Here is a 16,325-nt window from a genome sequence, read left to right on the forward strand (position 1 = left end):
AAGCAGGTCTCAATCTGTCTAACAAGAAAAACTTCAGGCGAGCTTCCCTTGCCTTCTGCATTTGTTTGGAAAATGATCAGCAGATCAAACATATCTTGGTGGTATGCCCATCTCCTAGACAAAATAAACCTGTGGTATGCCTATCATTGAGGGCCATGGCCACCTCACAGGAGGGGCAATATTTAGAACCAGGAGATTTGTTTCAGACATTATGGCTGAAGCCCCATTACCAACAGAAGCCTATCAACTAACTAACACACTAAATAACTATTATGTATCCTATGACAAAACTGTTTACAAACAAAGCTAACCAAGTGGAAGAGATAAGGACACCATCTGCAGTTTTTTCTGTCAGTCGTGGACCACCACTGCTCTTTATGCCCTCAGGTGGGGGTGTTGCAAAGGCTCTCAGGGTGCAGGTGTGGCCAGCAGGCACTGCTGACCAAAAGATTCTATTCACAGGTACGTGGGGTACATGTGCACCAAGAGTGGAATTCATCTGGACAATCACTGAAAGAAAAACCTACAGATTTTTCTATGGGAGGACCTGATTTGTTCTTTATCCTATAGTGTCTCCACTTACTTTGGATCAAGCTCCATCTGAGTTTTTCACTTTTGATTCAGAAGCTGGCACACTCCAAGGCAGTGTTTCCCAAACTTGGGACGTTGCTTGTCCAGGGAAAGCCCCTGGTGAGCCGGGCTGGTTTGCTCCCACTGGCTGCGATCGGCCGAACCTGCAGACGTGGCAGGTAAACAAACCAGCTTGGCCCGCCAGGAGCTTTCCCTGAGCAAGACACATCCCAAGTTTGGGAAACACTGCTCTAAGGCTTTGTATAGCAGAGTGGGTGATCTACTGTAAGATTAGCTTTTATACATTATTTCTGCTTGAGAATGATACCCCTTTTTAACTTATATAATAATCACCTTGAGCAGCTACAGGAGTATTTAATCTAGAATTCATTAATATATATGAAAACAAATAAATCCCACCATGACTGATAGCTGCTATGTCACTAAGTTTTTTTTCTGGCACACTTGCTGCTCACCTCCCTAATCACCTCCTTTAGCAAATATACCTTTCTTATCACTAGGAAAATTGTAACCTTTTAATAAAGCCCCAAGGTGTAAAACTCTCTGCAGTCGTCCCCTTTGTGGGATACATTTAGCTGTCAATTGTACACTTACTGAAGCTCTGAAAACTGGCCAGACCAAGTGTTGTTAACTTGGGAGATTTAGATGAAGGACCAGGCACTGTATGTAATTCTAGTGTTTTGAAAACAGATATGTGGCCAGATCCTAAGACTGACAAGTGTTTGGTGCAGCTGGAGAAGCGGGTACTATGGTCGCTCTGAACCAACTTTGTAATCCCCCTATCCTGGTCCCACTTCCACTAACTGTCAAGGGGCCACTACTGCAGCTGGAGATCACCAGTATCATAGACCATATCACTTTCTCCCCCAAATCACATCCCCTGCAGTGACCATAGGGAGGATGGTGCGCAGAAGCCATTATGGTGATTTTATGTTACCTGAGGATTCCCCTACATAAGGGGGAATACTCCAGTGGCTGCACATGATACTGGCATCAGGGGGCAGCTTTGAGTGTACAGAACTGGCCCATAGTATTTCAAGGAACTTTCATTCTCACTAATTAATGCCCAGTATTTTATGGCATTTGGAGAATTAAATCTTCACCAAATAAATAAATTACGACTGTCAAGCGATTAAAGAAATTAACTGTGATTAATCGCACAATTACAGAAATTAATCGCGATAAACTGTGCCATTAATCATGCTGTTAATAATAGAATAATATTTATATAAATATTTTTGGATGTTTTCCACATTTGCAAATATATTGATTTCAATTACAACACAGAATACAGAAGTGTACAGTGTTCACTTTATATTTATTTTTATTATAAATATTTGCACCATAAAAATAAAAGAAATAGTATTTTTCAATTCACTTAATACAAGTACTGTAGTGCAATCTCTTTATCATGAAAGTTGAACTTACAAATGGAGAATTACGTAGAAAAAATAACTGCATTCAAAAATCTAACAGTGTAAAACTTTAGAGCCTATAAGTCCACTCAGTCCTACTTCTTGTTCAGCTAATCATTCAGACAAACAAGTTTATTTACATTTGCAGGAGATAGTGCTGCCCACTTCTTGTTTACAATGTCACCTGAAAGTGAGAACAGATGTTCGCATGGCACTGTTGTAGCCGGTGTTGCAAGACATTTATGTGCCAGATGCACTAAAGATTCATATGTCCCTTCATGCTTCAACCACCATTCCAGAGGACATGCATCCATGGGTTCTGCCCAATAATGTTCCAAAGCAGTGCAGACCAACGCATGTTCATTTTCATCATCTGAGTCAGATGCCACCAGCGGAAGGTTGGTTTTCTTTTTGGTGGTTCGGATTCTGTAGTTTCCGCATCAAAGTGTTGTGCTTTTAAGACTTCTGAAAGCATGCTCTACATCTCTTCTCTCTCAGATTTTGGAAGGCACTTCAGATTCTTAAATCTTGGATCAAGTGCTGTAGCTATCTTTAGAAATCTCACATTGGTACCTTTTTCGCGTTTTGCCAAATCTTCAGTGAAAGTGTTCTTAAAATGAACAACATCGGTCATCATCTGAGACTGCTATAACATGAAATATATGGCAGAATGTGAGTACAACACCGAGCAGGAGACATACAATTTTCCCCCAAGACTTAAATCACAAATTTAATTAACGCATTATTTTTTTAACGAGCATCATCAGCATGGAAGCATGTCATCTGGAATGGTGGCCGAAGCATGAAGGGGCATACAAATGTTTAGCATATCTGGCATGTAAGTACCTTGCAATGTCGGCTACAAAAGTGCTATGCGAACAGCTGTTCTCACTTTCAGGTGACATTGTAAATAAGAAGTGGGCAGCATTATCTCCCATAAATGTAAACAAACTTGTTTCTCTTAGTAATTGGCTGAACAAGAAATAAGACTTAGTGGACTTGTAGGCTCTAAAGTTTTACATTGTTTTGTTTTTGAGTACGGTTATGTAACAAAAAAAATCTGCATTTGTAAGTTGCTCTTTCACAATAAAGAAATTCCACTATGGTACTTGTATGAGGTGAATTGAAAAATACTTTTTCTTTTATCATTTTTACTCTGCAAATATTTGTAATAAAAATAATATAAAATGAGCATTGTACACTTTGTATTCTGTGTTCTACTTGAAATCCATATAGCTGGAAATGTAGAAAAACATCCAAAATATTTAATAAATTTCAATTGGTATTCTATTGTTTACCGGTGCAATTAAAACTGCAGTTAATTTTTTTGAGTTAATTGCATGAGTTAACGGCGATTAATTGACAGCCCTAATATACATAAGATATTTATTATATGTTACATCAAGGTTTTTTTTTATAATATGTATAAATATGAATTTTTTTGCCACCCCAATACAGTATGATCTGCTTTGGGGCCTGAACAGATTGGGGCCAGAACCACAAGGGTGCTGGAACTATTTGTATAGCGAGGGTGCTGAGATGCCATTGAACTAAACTGTAAACCCCGTGTATGGTGGAAATCACTTTAAAACAGGGGGTGCTGCCACAGCCCCAGTTTCAGCACCTATGCAGAACAATGATAAAACCAGTTGTTACTTTGCTCGTAGAGTTCTTGTACTCTCCTGAGCGGCGCTAGGGAGCATCTACACAACTGCATTTTCCTAGTTAGGTGACTGTGTATTGAAATGATACTAATCCAGTCATGTTACAACATGGTTAGGTCTTGCCTGTGTAGATGGGACCAGACCATGTTATAACATGGAGCATTATCATGTTACGGACTTGATCTTCCCAACATAGCCAATTTGTACCCTTAGAACTGTGTTATAAAACCACACTATAGGCCTCCTCGGGGAGATAATCTCTGGCATGACTCTTGGAAAAAATCTCTCTTTCCCTGCTGTGCTAGATCAGAAACCTGATACCAACAGCCTATGTTTAAACAGCTGTTTGTATCTACAATGATTCTGCTCCCAATATGGACAGGGCATAACTATTCACCAACCAAAATCCTGGATTTACAAATCTCCAATTCCTATACGAAAAAAATCCAGAGAGGACCCAATTCTCCACTACCTTACATTTAGTGTAGTCATTTACACCGAGGCAATATGAATGGTAGCATTTTACACGCAACTTGCGTTTCCTATGCAAGGTGTAAATGACCACACAAGGTGCAAGGCAGTTGAAAATCTGCTAACTCTTCATTCTTCAGATGTGCTATTTTGGTGGTGAGGGGCACGTGTAGATAAATAAGAAAAATAAAGACAATTCATTATCTCTATCATTGAATGGATAGTCTTTTTATGCATTGGTTGGTGTCTGAAAATTCTTCAGCTTTTCTGGCACAGAGGGGCATTCAATAGAAAGTTAGAACAACGAAGCACACATTTCTATGATTAGATTGCAAAGGTTAAAATGGTCTGCAATTTCTCTGTGAATAACATGTAGGCCATGATATACAGGGATTATGTAATTAGCACTGGAGGCAGATAAAAGTGTTGGTGTGTTTCTGACATTTTAGAACCATATTGCTCTGATTAAAAATTTGTTACTCAGGCCAACTGAACTTTGACAGAGAAACATGTTCTGGGTTTGCTCCTCATATGGACAATATTGTTCTTGCACTCTGTCTTACTAGGCTAGGCACATTAAAAATTATATCTGCTATTAACTGAAGACGAGCAAAGAGTAGTGAAAAACCAAAATATTATTTTAGGCTCATGGTCACATTTTTGCTGCATAATTGTCAACAAACCTATTACAAATTATACATCTCTTTTTGAAAAGTGATTTTCTTAAGTTCTCTACATTTGATTCAGCCAGACCTTTTTGTTGAGGCATTAGAGTAAATTTCTGGCATGGCTAAACCATTTTACTCTATACTCTGTTTTATGCCAGTGTAACTTCATTGCAAGGTGTGAAGGGAGAACTGAACTCACTGCCTACCCCAAAGATTAATTTTTTTTCTGTGTGTTTTTTTATTTTTTAAATGCAAAATGATTCCAGCTGTTTTGTAGTTATGGGCAAGTAGGTCAAAATAGCCAATGCTAAAAACTTGTCATGGATATAGTCCTCACTGAGCACTAGTGTCTATGCCTTGGTGTGAGGACACGGAAATACAAAATTATAATCACTTTTCAGGAAAACATCCCTGTTCAGGACACGACAATTGATTTAAACAGGGCTCCATTAGGTGCAAGAGCTTTCTTGCATAGAATCAGTTGCAAGATTGGGCCTTAATGTCTCTGAGCCTCAGTTCTCCATCTGTAACATGGGGATAAAGTACTCAACAAGGTTGTCCAGATGATAAATTCATGAATTTTGTGAAAAGCTCAGCTACCGCAAAGATGGGGACCATGAAAGCAAGTACGAAGTTAAGGAGGTGTTAAAATGCAAGCCCAGCACTGAGAAGAATTAAAATACATTTCAGATTGTTTAGGAAAATTCTGAGTCACTTACAAAATATGAAAAAGTGTGACTCCTTATTAAAGTTTCATTAACATTTTCAGAGAATAATTAAATGGCTAAAATTTATAAAAAAAAGCTCCCAGAAACAGATTATTATTGCACTGAGGAATTTGAATGTATTACAACTGACAAACATAAGACCTGGAAACTAGTTGGTCTGATGAGCTGCCAGGATGATAATTTTCAGACCTGTGTTTATGTGGGATATATTTAAAAACTAATTACAAACTTACATGAGAGCGGTTAATAGTAATACCAAGCTGCTCCCAGCAGTGATTGTAGCTTTACTAATCAGTGCTCTAAAACTGCATTACAGAAAGCTACACTTCAGCAGAGATGAAAATGGCTGACATACACATTGTAACTTTAAAAAACAGTTTTACTACTGTATTAAAGAAATGCAATTGAACCACAATGGAGAGCTAGTATCTGTTTAAAATAGTTTTGTTGAACCTAGTTCAACAAAATGCATAGATCTTCTGGCCTGTCTCCCCTGAGCCTACAGAAGACTAACATTACACTCCATAATGACAGGTTTCAGAGTAACAGCCGTGTTAGTCTGTATTCGTAAAAAGAAAAGGAGTACTTGTGGCACCTTAGAGACTAACCAATTTATTTGAGCATAAGCTTTCGTGAGCTACAGCTCACTTCATCGATGTATACTGTGGAAAGTGTAGAAGATCTTTTTATACACACAAAGCATGAAAAAATACCTCCCCCCACCCCACTCTCCTGCTGGTAATAGCTTATCTAAAGTGATCACTGGTGATCACTTTAGATAAGCTCAGGTATTTTTTCATGCTTTGTGTGTATAAAAAGATCTTCTACACTTTCCACAGTAGGCATCCGATGAAGTGAGCTGTAGCTCACGAAAGCTTATGCTCAAATAAATTGGTTAGTCTCTAAGGTGCCACAAGTACTCCTTTTCTTATTACACTCCATGTCTCTTTCAAGCCCTTTCCTCAGGATATGGTTTATTCATTCAAACAAAAACCGAGCAAAGAAACACAAAATAAAGCTATTCCTGACCTACATAGGCCCAGAAGCCTTTCACTACTCCCTGACCACTCAGAGGAACCAAACTCCCCTGACAGCAGCCTCCAGCTGAGCTCTCTGATTTCATTACAGAAAACACCTGATCCAGTACCCCCAGGGTCTGATAATGAAATAGGGCTTCCCAGCCCTTACAGGGGTGTTAAGCAGTGGTTTGCTACCAAATCATGTTAGTTAATCCTGCCAGGAAAATCCCACACTACACAACATGTTATCAGTTACTTTTCTGGGTTCTTAGAGCTACAGTGTGTATATGGGGATTGAACATGCTCCTCTAGAGTCTAACTGAATTTTGCCTTTGGAAGCAAAATTAGTCCCTGATTTCAGGTTTCAGAGTAGCAGCCGTGTTAGTCTGTACCCTCAAAAAGAAAAGGAGTACTTGTGGCACCTTAGAGACTAACCAATTTATTTGAGCAAAAGCTTTTGTGAGCTACAGCTCACTTCATCGTGTGCATGCAGTGGAAAATACAGTGGGGAGATTTTATATACGCAGAGAACATGGAACAAGGGGTGTTACCATACCTACTGTAACAAGAGTGATCAGGTAAGGTGAGCTATTACCAGCAGGAGAGCGGGGGGAGGGGGGGGAACCTTTGTAGTGATAATCAAGGTGGGCCATTTCCAGCAGTTGACAAGAACGTCTGAGGAACAGGAGGGGGGAAAATAGTTTTACTTTGTGTAATGACCCATCCACTCCCAGTCTTCATTCAAGTCTAAGTTAATTGTGTCCAGTTTGCAAATTAATTCCAATTCAGCAGTCTCTCGCTGGAGTCTGTTTTTGAAGTTTTTTTGTTGAAGAATTGCAACTTTTAGGTCTGTAATCAAGTGACCAAAGAGATTGAAGTGCTCTTCGACTGGTTTTTGAATGTTATAATTCTTGACGTCTGATTTTTGTCCATTTATTCTTTTACGTAGAGACTGTCCAGTTTGGCCAATATACATGGCAAAGGGGCATTCCTGGCACATGATGGCATATATCACATTGGTAGATGTGCAGGTGAACGAGCCTCTGATAGTGTGGCTGATGTGATTAGGCCTTATGATGGTGTCCCCTGAATAGATAGGTGGACACAGTTGACAACGGGCTTTGTTGCAAGGATAGGTTCCTGGGTTAGTGGTTGTGTTGTGTGGTTGCTGGTGAGTATTTGCTTCAGGTTGGGAGGCTGTCTGTAAGCAAGGACTGGCCTGTCTCCCAAGATCTGTGAGAGTGATGGGTCGTCCTTCAGGATAGGTTGTAGATCCTTGATGATGCGTTGGAGAAGTTTTAGTTGGGGGCTGAATGTGACGGCTAGTGGCATTCTGTTATTTTCTTTGTTGGGTCTCTCCTGTAGTAGGTAACTTCTGGGTACTCTTCTGGCTCTGTCAATCTGTTTCTTCACTTCAGCAGGTGGGTATTGTAGTTGTAAGAACACTTGATAGAGATCTTGTAGGTGTTTCTCTGTCTGAGGGGTTGGAGCAAATGCCGTTGTATCGTAGAGCTTGGCTGTAGACAATGGATCATGTGGTTTGGTCTGGATGAAAGCTGGAGGCATGTAGGTAAGCATAGCGGTCAGTAGTTTTCCGGTATAGGGTGGTGTTTATGAGACCATCGCTTATTAGCACGTAGTGTCCAGGAAGTGGATCTCTTGTGTGGACTGGTCCAGGCGGAGGTTGATGGTGGGATGGAAATTGTTGAAGTCATGGTGGAATTCATCAAGGGCTTCTTTTCCATAGGTCCAGATGATGAAGATGTCATTAATGTAGCGCAAGTAGAGTAGGGGTATTAGGGGACGAGAGCTGAGGAAGCGTTGCTCTAACTCAACCATAAAAATGTTGGCATACTGTGGGGCCATGCGGGTACCCATAGCAGTGCCACTGATTTGAAAGTATACATTGTCCTCACCCATAACTATTTCACATTTGGGGACAAAGTCACAAAGTTCAGCCAACAGGTTAGTCGTGACATTATCGGGGATACTGTTCCTGACGGCTTGTAGTCCATCTTTGTGTGGAATGTTGGTGTAGAGGGCTTCTACATCCATAGTGGCCAGGATGGTGTTATCAGGAAGATCACCGATGGATTGTAGTTTCCTCAGGAAGTCAGTGGTGTCTCGAAGGTAGCTGGGAGTGCTGGTAGCGTAGGGCCTGAGGAGGGAGTCTACATAGCCAGACAATCCTGCTGTCAGGGTGCCAATGCCGGAGATGATGGGGCGTCCAGGATTTCCAGGTTTATGGATCTTAGGTAGCAGATAAAATACCCCGGTCTGGGTTCTAGGGGTGTGTCTGTGCGAATGTGTCATTACACAAAGTAAAACTATTTCCCCATGTTTATTTTCCCCCCCACTGCTGTTCCTCACACGTTCTTGTCAACTGCTGGAAATGGCCCACCTTGATTATCATTACAAAAGTCGTCGTCCCATCCTCCCTCCCTGCTGGTAATAGCTCACCTTACCTGATCACTCTCGTTACAGTGTGTATGGTTACACCCATTGTTTCATGTTCTCTGTGTATATAAAATCTCCCCACTACATTTTCTACTGCATGCATCCGATGAAGTGACCTGTAGGTCATGAAAGCTTATGCTCAAATAAATTTGTTAGTCTCTAAGATACCACAAATACTCCTTTTCTTTTTGTGAATACAGGCTAACACCGCTGTCACTCTAAAATTTGTATCTGCACCCGATCTGCAAAAATGATCTGTGGGTATAAACCTGATATCCAGGGATTTGATGTGAAGAGGTGGTGGGGCTCTAGGTTGAGTGGGAGTGTCCCCCCATTAAAGGGGAGGTGGTGGTGGGGGCTCTAGGTTGAGTGGGAGTGTCCCTCCATTAAAGGGGAGGTGGTGGTGGGGGCTCTAGGTTGAGTGGGAGTGTCCCTCCATTAAAGGGGAGGTGGTGGTGGGGCTCTAGGTTGAGTGGGAGTGTCCCTCCATTAAAGGGGAGGTGGTGGTGGGGGGCTCTAGGTTGAGTGGGAGTGTCCCTCCATTAAAGGGGAGGTGGTGGTGGGGCTCTAGGTTGAGTGGGAGTGTCCCTCCATTAAAGGGGAGGTGGTGGTGGGGCTCTAGGTTGAGTGGGAGTGTCCCTCCATTAAAGGGGAGGTGGTGGTGGGGGCTCTAGGTTGAGTGGGAGTGTCCCTCCATTAAAGGGGAGGTGGTGGTGGGGCTCTAGGTTGAGTGGGAGTGTCCCTCCATTAAAGGGGAGGTGGTGGGGGGGGCTCTAGGTTGAGTGGGAGTGTCCCTCCATTAAAGGGGAGGTGGTGGTGGGGGGCTCTAGGTTGAGTGGGAGTGTCCCTCCATTAAAGGGGAGGTGGTGGTGGGGCTCTAGGTTAAGTGGGAGTGTCCATCCATTAAAGGGGAGGTGGTGGTGGGGCTCTAGGTTGAGTGGGAGTGTCCCCCCATTAAAGGGGAGATGGTGGTGGGGGCTCTAGGTTGAGTGGGAGTGTCCCTCCATTAAAGGGGAGGTGGTGGTGGGGCTCTAGGTTGAATGGGAGTGTCCCTCCATTAAAGGGGAGGTGGTGGTGGGGGGCTCTAGGTTGAGTGGGAGTGTCCCTCCATTAAAGGGGAGGTGGTGGTGGGGCTCTAGGTTGAGTGGGAGTGTCCCTCCATTAAAGGGGAGGTGGTGGTGGGGGCTCTAGGTTGAGTGGGAGTGTCCCTCCATTAAAGGGGAGGTGGTGGTGGGGCTCTAGGTTGAGTGGGAGTGTCCCCCCATTAAAGGGGAAGTGGTGGGGGAGCTCTAGTTGAGTGGGCAGTGTCTGCCGTTAAAGGGGAAGTGGTGGTGGGGGCTCTAGGTTAAGTGGGGGTGCCCCCCGTTAAAGGGGAAGTGGGGGGTCTCTAGGTTAAATGGGGGGTGGCCCCCATTAAGGGAACCTGGAGGCGTGATTTAGAGCTCCCCTTTCCCGCAGTGGCCATGCTAGTGAAGGAAAGCTTACGCGTGCCCGGCCTTTGCGAAGGACGTGGGGCTGGCAGCCGTTATCGGCCTTGGACGCTCTCCCCAATTAAAGGGAGGTAGCACGCCCCGGTGGGGGACACTGTGACTAGTTCTCTGTCCGTACCGGTCCCTTTAATTTTTCCGGCTGCAGGAGCAGCGAGGGACGGCGACGGAGAAGTCACATTCCTCCGGTGGGCGTGCTCGGTGCGAGGGGGAGGGGGGAGAAGGGGAACTGCCCTCCCCACTCCGCGCGCTCATTCAGGGCTGGTGACGGCACCTGGTCACGTGCCGAAGGACGTCACACCGCGCGCGGAGTCCGCTCCGCCAATCATCGGCGGCTGCTGCGGGCTGGGGAAATTTTAGCGACGACCAATATCTTCCGCTGGCGAAGGCGGGACTTCCGCCAGGAGCCGGAAGCGGGGCTGTGGGTCTCTCATGCGAGCGGGGTGTTGCTGCTTCTGGGATCAGAGACGTTTTGGGCCCCAAGTGCCGCCGCCGCCGCCTCCTCCTTGTCCACGCCCCCCCCTTCCCGCCGCTGCTGCCGCCGCCGCCGCCGCTTCCTTCCCCCGGGTCCCGCTCTCCATCCTCTTCCTCCTGGGATCCGGCAGCAGCGAGGCCCTGGTGGTGGTGGTGGCGGCGGCGGAGAGAGGCCCCGGCCCCCGCGGAGACCCCGGCAGGAGTGAGAGGCCCCAGCCCCCGCGGAGACCCCGGCATCGGCCCCGGCATCGACCTCAGCGGAGACGTGAGCGGCCTGGGTGGCAGTGGCTGTTGGTGACAGGTGGGTTGAAGGGGCCTCCCCGGGCCCACTCCCTCCCCTTGGCCGGCCTCGCTCCGGCTCCTCCCTGTGCTGCGACCCGCCACCTCCTCTCACCGGGGAGGCGGCCAGGGCCGCCATCTTCCTACCCGCAGATCCTGCTGCTGCGGGAGTTGGATCCCGGCACCGGGCGCTGCTGGTCGTGGCGAGTGCGAGTTCCTCGGTGTGGGGCCGGGCCGGGGCCCCGAGCTGTGTCGGCTGCTCAGAGCCCCGCACGGCAGCTGCCCGGCCTTGCTGGGGAGCGTCCTGCGCACTTCCCTACCCGGGGGCTGGATCTCCCGGCCTGGAGCCGCAGCCAGTCGCTGCCTAAAGCGGCTCTGCCTCCCCGCCCTGGTCTGGCCTCCCTGACAGGGAGTCTCAGCGGAGATCCGGCCCCGCGGCAGCGTTGCTCCCCTCGAGGCCGGGATGGGGGCGGGGGTGTCGTGTAAAGATACGTTAGCGGGCGGAGACGTGGGGTCCTTGCCCTGCCCCATTCAGCCAGGCGCTGCTGCCTGGATTCCTGTAGGCAAATCTTCCCCTGGACACAAATGAGTTAATATGCCTAGGAGCTTCAAAGGCACGTGTAGGAACCCGCCAAAAGAAGCACCAGCAAAAAGTATTGGGTCCTCAGATATTGCTTTTTATCAAGTGTGGTTGCTGTTGGTTCCTCCATTTGCTGCTTCAGCCAAGTTTTCCCCTCTTAATTTTAGTTTGTACAGATACTCAAAATTACGACTTTATATGTTCAGTGTTTTCAATCACCATGTTGCACGTAAGTCCTGTGAGGCAGAAGAATATCACCATTTCTACTTTGCGGGTGTGGATATTGAGGCAAAGTGAAGTTGAGATTTGCCTGTGGTCACAGGGAGAGGTGGTTTCAGAGCCAGTTTGAGTCACAGGTGAGGTTAAAAATCAGGAATTCTGAATTCCAGTCTATTACTTGCTCTCCTAGATCGTGTCTGTGGTCTAGTTTTTCTGGCTTTCATCTGAAAGTTCAACAACATTTGGTTGAGAATCTAACTTAAGTGAAGTAAGAGAAGGGGGTTGCACGTTGGAGCCCTTCATGCAACTTTTTCCAAACTTCACTTTGTGCTGTGAATCTGATTGGGCTATTTAGAACTACCGTTATTTCCCAAATGATATTTTTTCCCCCCAAACTTACCTGAGGAGTACTCATCTCTAGGGCTGTATATCTGACATGTCAGTTACTGTACACCTTATCAAATCAACTTTCTAAGAAAATGTGTTCTGAAATGTAAAGTTAATCAACATACATTTATTAGTAGTTTCACATCTTCGCTATTAGGATAAGACTTTAGCTTTCTAAATGTTGAAAGAACTGGGATGATACCTGAGAGGCGTATAATGTAAATAGTGCTTTATTTTTCTATATGGTATATAGAAGTGGATATTTTTCTGCCCCAGAATGCTGAAACTTGTATTGTGGTCTAGCTTTCAATAATACAGTAACATTTTAAACATTTTAATTGGTTTAATACATCTGGAATAAATGATTACTCATATAGAAACTCAAGTGAAAAAAAACTAGGTTGGTTTGTTTTTTTAAAATCCATATTCGAACAAGAAAGGTGTTTTTTCCCACTTGTGGTAAAGCATAAAGTGTTTCCTTAACTAGTAGTGGTATATTTTCAAGATATGTCATAAGTGCATTACCACCTTAAAACTTATAGTACCTTTCTCCTGGTTATTCTTGTCTTCAAATTCCCACACTTTTATATATTGGAAAAAGGCCTGCATAGGAATAATCTGTAACTAGTATCACTTGCTTTTAACTTCATATTGCATGCCTTTATACAAGAATACCATGTAAAAAGGTATGGTTCAATCTAAATATCGGGTTCATGCATCAGTTGAAATAAACTTGCTTCCATGATTTTACAGCTGAGAACTTATTTTTAACACTGTTACAGAACAACGTGGAGGTGTTAGACCAGGACCCTTTCTTCCTTTGAGACACTGATAACAATTTAGGTCATTCTCAGAAGTTGTCTTTAAACTGATGAGAATAGAGTTAAATATTAACTACTTGCCTTATTTTAGAGAAATGAAAAGTAAGAGTTTTTGTCTAAGCTAAATGTTTTGTGAAGAACTGCAGTTCTTTGTCGTCATTGTAAATCTCATAACTGGCGATAGGGTTTAGCTTTAAATCAGTTAATGAGCTTAATGGGCATGGTAATTTAATGATAAACTTTTATAACTGTTTATATTAAATATTGAATATTTAGCTGGTAGTAACTCTGAAAATGCGATATGTTGAAAACATGGAGGGAAGGCATATTCATTAATCCACATAAAGTGTATTCAATCCAAGCCAATGATAACGAAAGGTGACAGGGAAAGGGGTATAAAGTACAAGCAAGGTGATCAGAGTTTTGATGATGCATGTCTTATCAGTTAAAAATAACCAAGGAACCTTTAAACTGAACAGTTTTGTCTCTTGTTATCCCTGCACCATTCATCACCTTTATCTCCCCAATTTTGATTCCAGTGTCCTTGTACCACATTCCCTACCTTAGACCCTTTCACTTTTCATAAACAGCAGTCAGTTTACAAGAAAGAAGTCAATCACATGATCAACTTGTTGCTTGTGTTTGTCCTGGAAGAAATGGGTCTTGAGGAAGGATTTAAATGGAGAGGGTAGTGGCCTTGCTAACCAGCTCAGGTAAAATATTTTGTGCTGTCAGGGAGGACTCCACAAATCAAAGCAGAAAGATGGTTGTAAGAAAAGCTAACAAATGGAGTATCAATGTTTGGAATCACTGGCAGAAAGAAGATGGTATAAGAGACCAGGTTGGATAAGCAAAGGAAACCTATTTTCAAGCTTGGGAAATATAAAGCCATATTTTTCAGGCATGACATGATGACTCATTATATCAGGGAGATGTGCTGTCAAAAATGATAGGCTCCAAATGGGAAGTTGTAGCATTTTGTTCTTTATATATATATAGGTGTTCGCTGGTAGAATAGCTGGTACTAGTCAAATGTGAACAGATACAAACTGTATGTCCTTGTTGATTAAGATATTGCCAAGCACTTTGTATTAAGATGTTGCTATTCTAGTAATAAGTCTTGAGAAACAAGATATTAACTAAATAGTTATTTGTGGTTAGTGACTTTTTTTAAACTAATTGCTTCATCAGACACTCCTGTTACAAAGCTTAATCTAAAAATTGTCTCGGGAAACCTTATGCTGAAGTTCTGGTAAGACTAAAATCTTTTATCTTTGTTTAGTGTTGGTACTCATAATGGTACTTTTACAGGTTATGGTGCTGTCTCAGGTTGCCCCACAACGAAGCTTTGCTAGTGCTGACCATTGTTCAAACAAGGAACGGATGAATCAACCGGCCAATGTCCAAAAGCAGTTTGCTTACTCATACCCAGTGGCTGGAGGGTTTTATGCTTAAATGAGTCAATACTGCCTTATTTCAAAATTTCTCACTCTAAGAAACCAAAAGAAGAATAGAGCAAAATTAAACGGACAGTTAAAATAAGTGTCTTAAACTTCCTGAAACAAATTAATTATGGCTGTTAAACTGAGTTATGATGTATATTGTGTTTTGCCATCCTCAGGTGCTTTTGAGAACTACATGCTCTATGCCTGCACTGTGGCAATCTTTTCTCCATTATCACCAACAAAACTCAGACATTAATTGATAGTCCTACACAGCAGTTCAGAGATAGGAAGTGAACAGTAACTTTTCCAGGTTACTGGAACAAAAGTGGGCAGAACATAATTATCCACAATGGAATTTGACTAGGTCACTGGGGTTGGCGTCCTTAATCCTGCCTATGTTGCCACCCAGTCTCTGATAAGTAGTTCTGTTATGCCTGAAGGATGGCACAGTGGATTGCATGGTTCTCCCTACTCTTCTTCTAGGTAGCTGAGAATAGCACTTCTTATTTTTCTGTTTCTCATCTAAGTATTCACCTGATGCACTTTGGCTTGTGACATTTAACAAGATTCTCCAAAGTGTTATGATTAGAGCTGGGTGAATAATTGGTGGGTTTTCTTTTCAGTTCAGTGACTGAACTGGTTTTTCTCACTGAAACAAGAAACAAAAATTTCAGTTAGGGTTTTTTCAGTTTTTTATGTTTTGTGGGGTGTATATTTTTTTAAACAAATCCATCTACATTTCAAAATGACATCATTTTGAAACAAATACATGTTTCATTTAAAAAATTGAAATGAACAGTTAAGTTTTTTTTTTCAATTTTTTTTCCATTTGTTTATTGGGTTGAAAATTATTTGTAAATTCGACAAAGTTTTGGCCAAATAAAAAAAAGCAGTGAGGAATTTGGGGGGAGAATGGGAAGAAATTGAAAACATTGAAGTGGTTCACTTCAGTTGCCCCAGAACCACATTTGTGCATGAAAACTATTTGACCAAAAAATTCCGAGGGTTCTGATGCACGTTGACATTTTATCTTGCTCCATGGTATCAAGATATTGACACGGTTTCAGAGCAATATGGTAGTGTGCGTTGTGCCAAAGTATTTTGACTTGTGGGGAAAGTTTAAGGATGGAGTATTAGATTTGAATCCAGGCTGAAATTTTGGAACAAGTCCATCCTTTAACAATGAGCCAAAAAACCTGAATTACCAGTAGCTCTGATTACAAACGGGACTGTCAGACTAGCTATCAATAAAAGTGAACTACATTAGGTGTCTCTTGTGTACCAGTTTGCTTATTTTTAAAAGATTGTGCATTAGTGTTATGTTGTGGGCTGGAGCATGGATTAGTTGCAAAAAATAATGTTGAAGTGATCAACCTCCATTGAGCTATTTAATTCACTTTTTGTCAAATATAAAATCTTACCTAATCATGGTCAATAATTCAAGGTAGAATGTCCTAAAAGTGAGGAAAATGGCAAGTTTAATGAACATACATTTGTGACCACTTGAAATTAATATAGTTTATAAAGACTTGGATCTTACCTTTAGGACATTCACAAGCATAAGCTAAAAGATTCTTAAGTTACATTGGAAAAGTTTTTTTTGGAGTGACCTCCAGAGAA

The 16,325-nt window shown here is 42.9% G+C and overlaps 1 protein-coding gene across 2 annotated transcripts in view; it reads left to right on the forward strand.

Annotated features, from left to right (window-relative positions):
* The first annotated feature begins 10,882 nt into the window (after positions 1 to 10,882).
* The window catches only part of LARP4B (La ribonucleoprotein 4B), a 119,358-nt gene continuing 113,915 nt past the window's right edge, over positions 10,883 to 16,325 (forward strand). For both annotated transcript variants that reach the window (XM_073334490.2, XM_073334491.2), the window contains exon 1: positions 10,883 to 11,275. The gene's annotated coding sequence lies outside the window, so the exon portion shown is untranslated. The remainder of the gene's footprint in view (positions 11,276 to 16,325) is intronic.

Source organism: Lepidochelys kempii, chromosome 2, assembly GCF_965140285.1.
Source record: "Lepidochelys kempii isolate rLepKem1 chromosome 2, rLepKem1.hap1, whole genome shotgun sequence".
Classification (NCBI taxonomy): Eukaryota; Metazoa; Chordata; order Testudines; family Cheloniidae; genus Lepidochelys; species Lepidochelys kempii.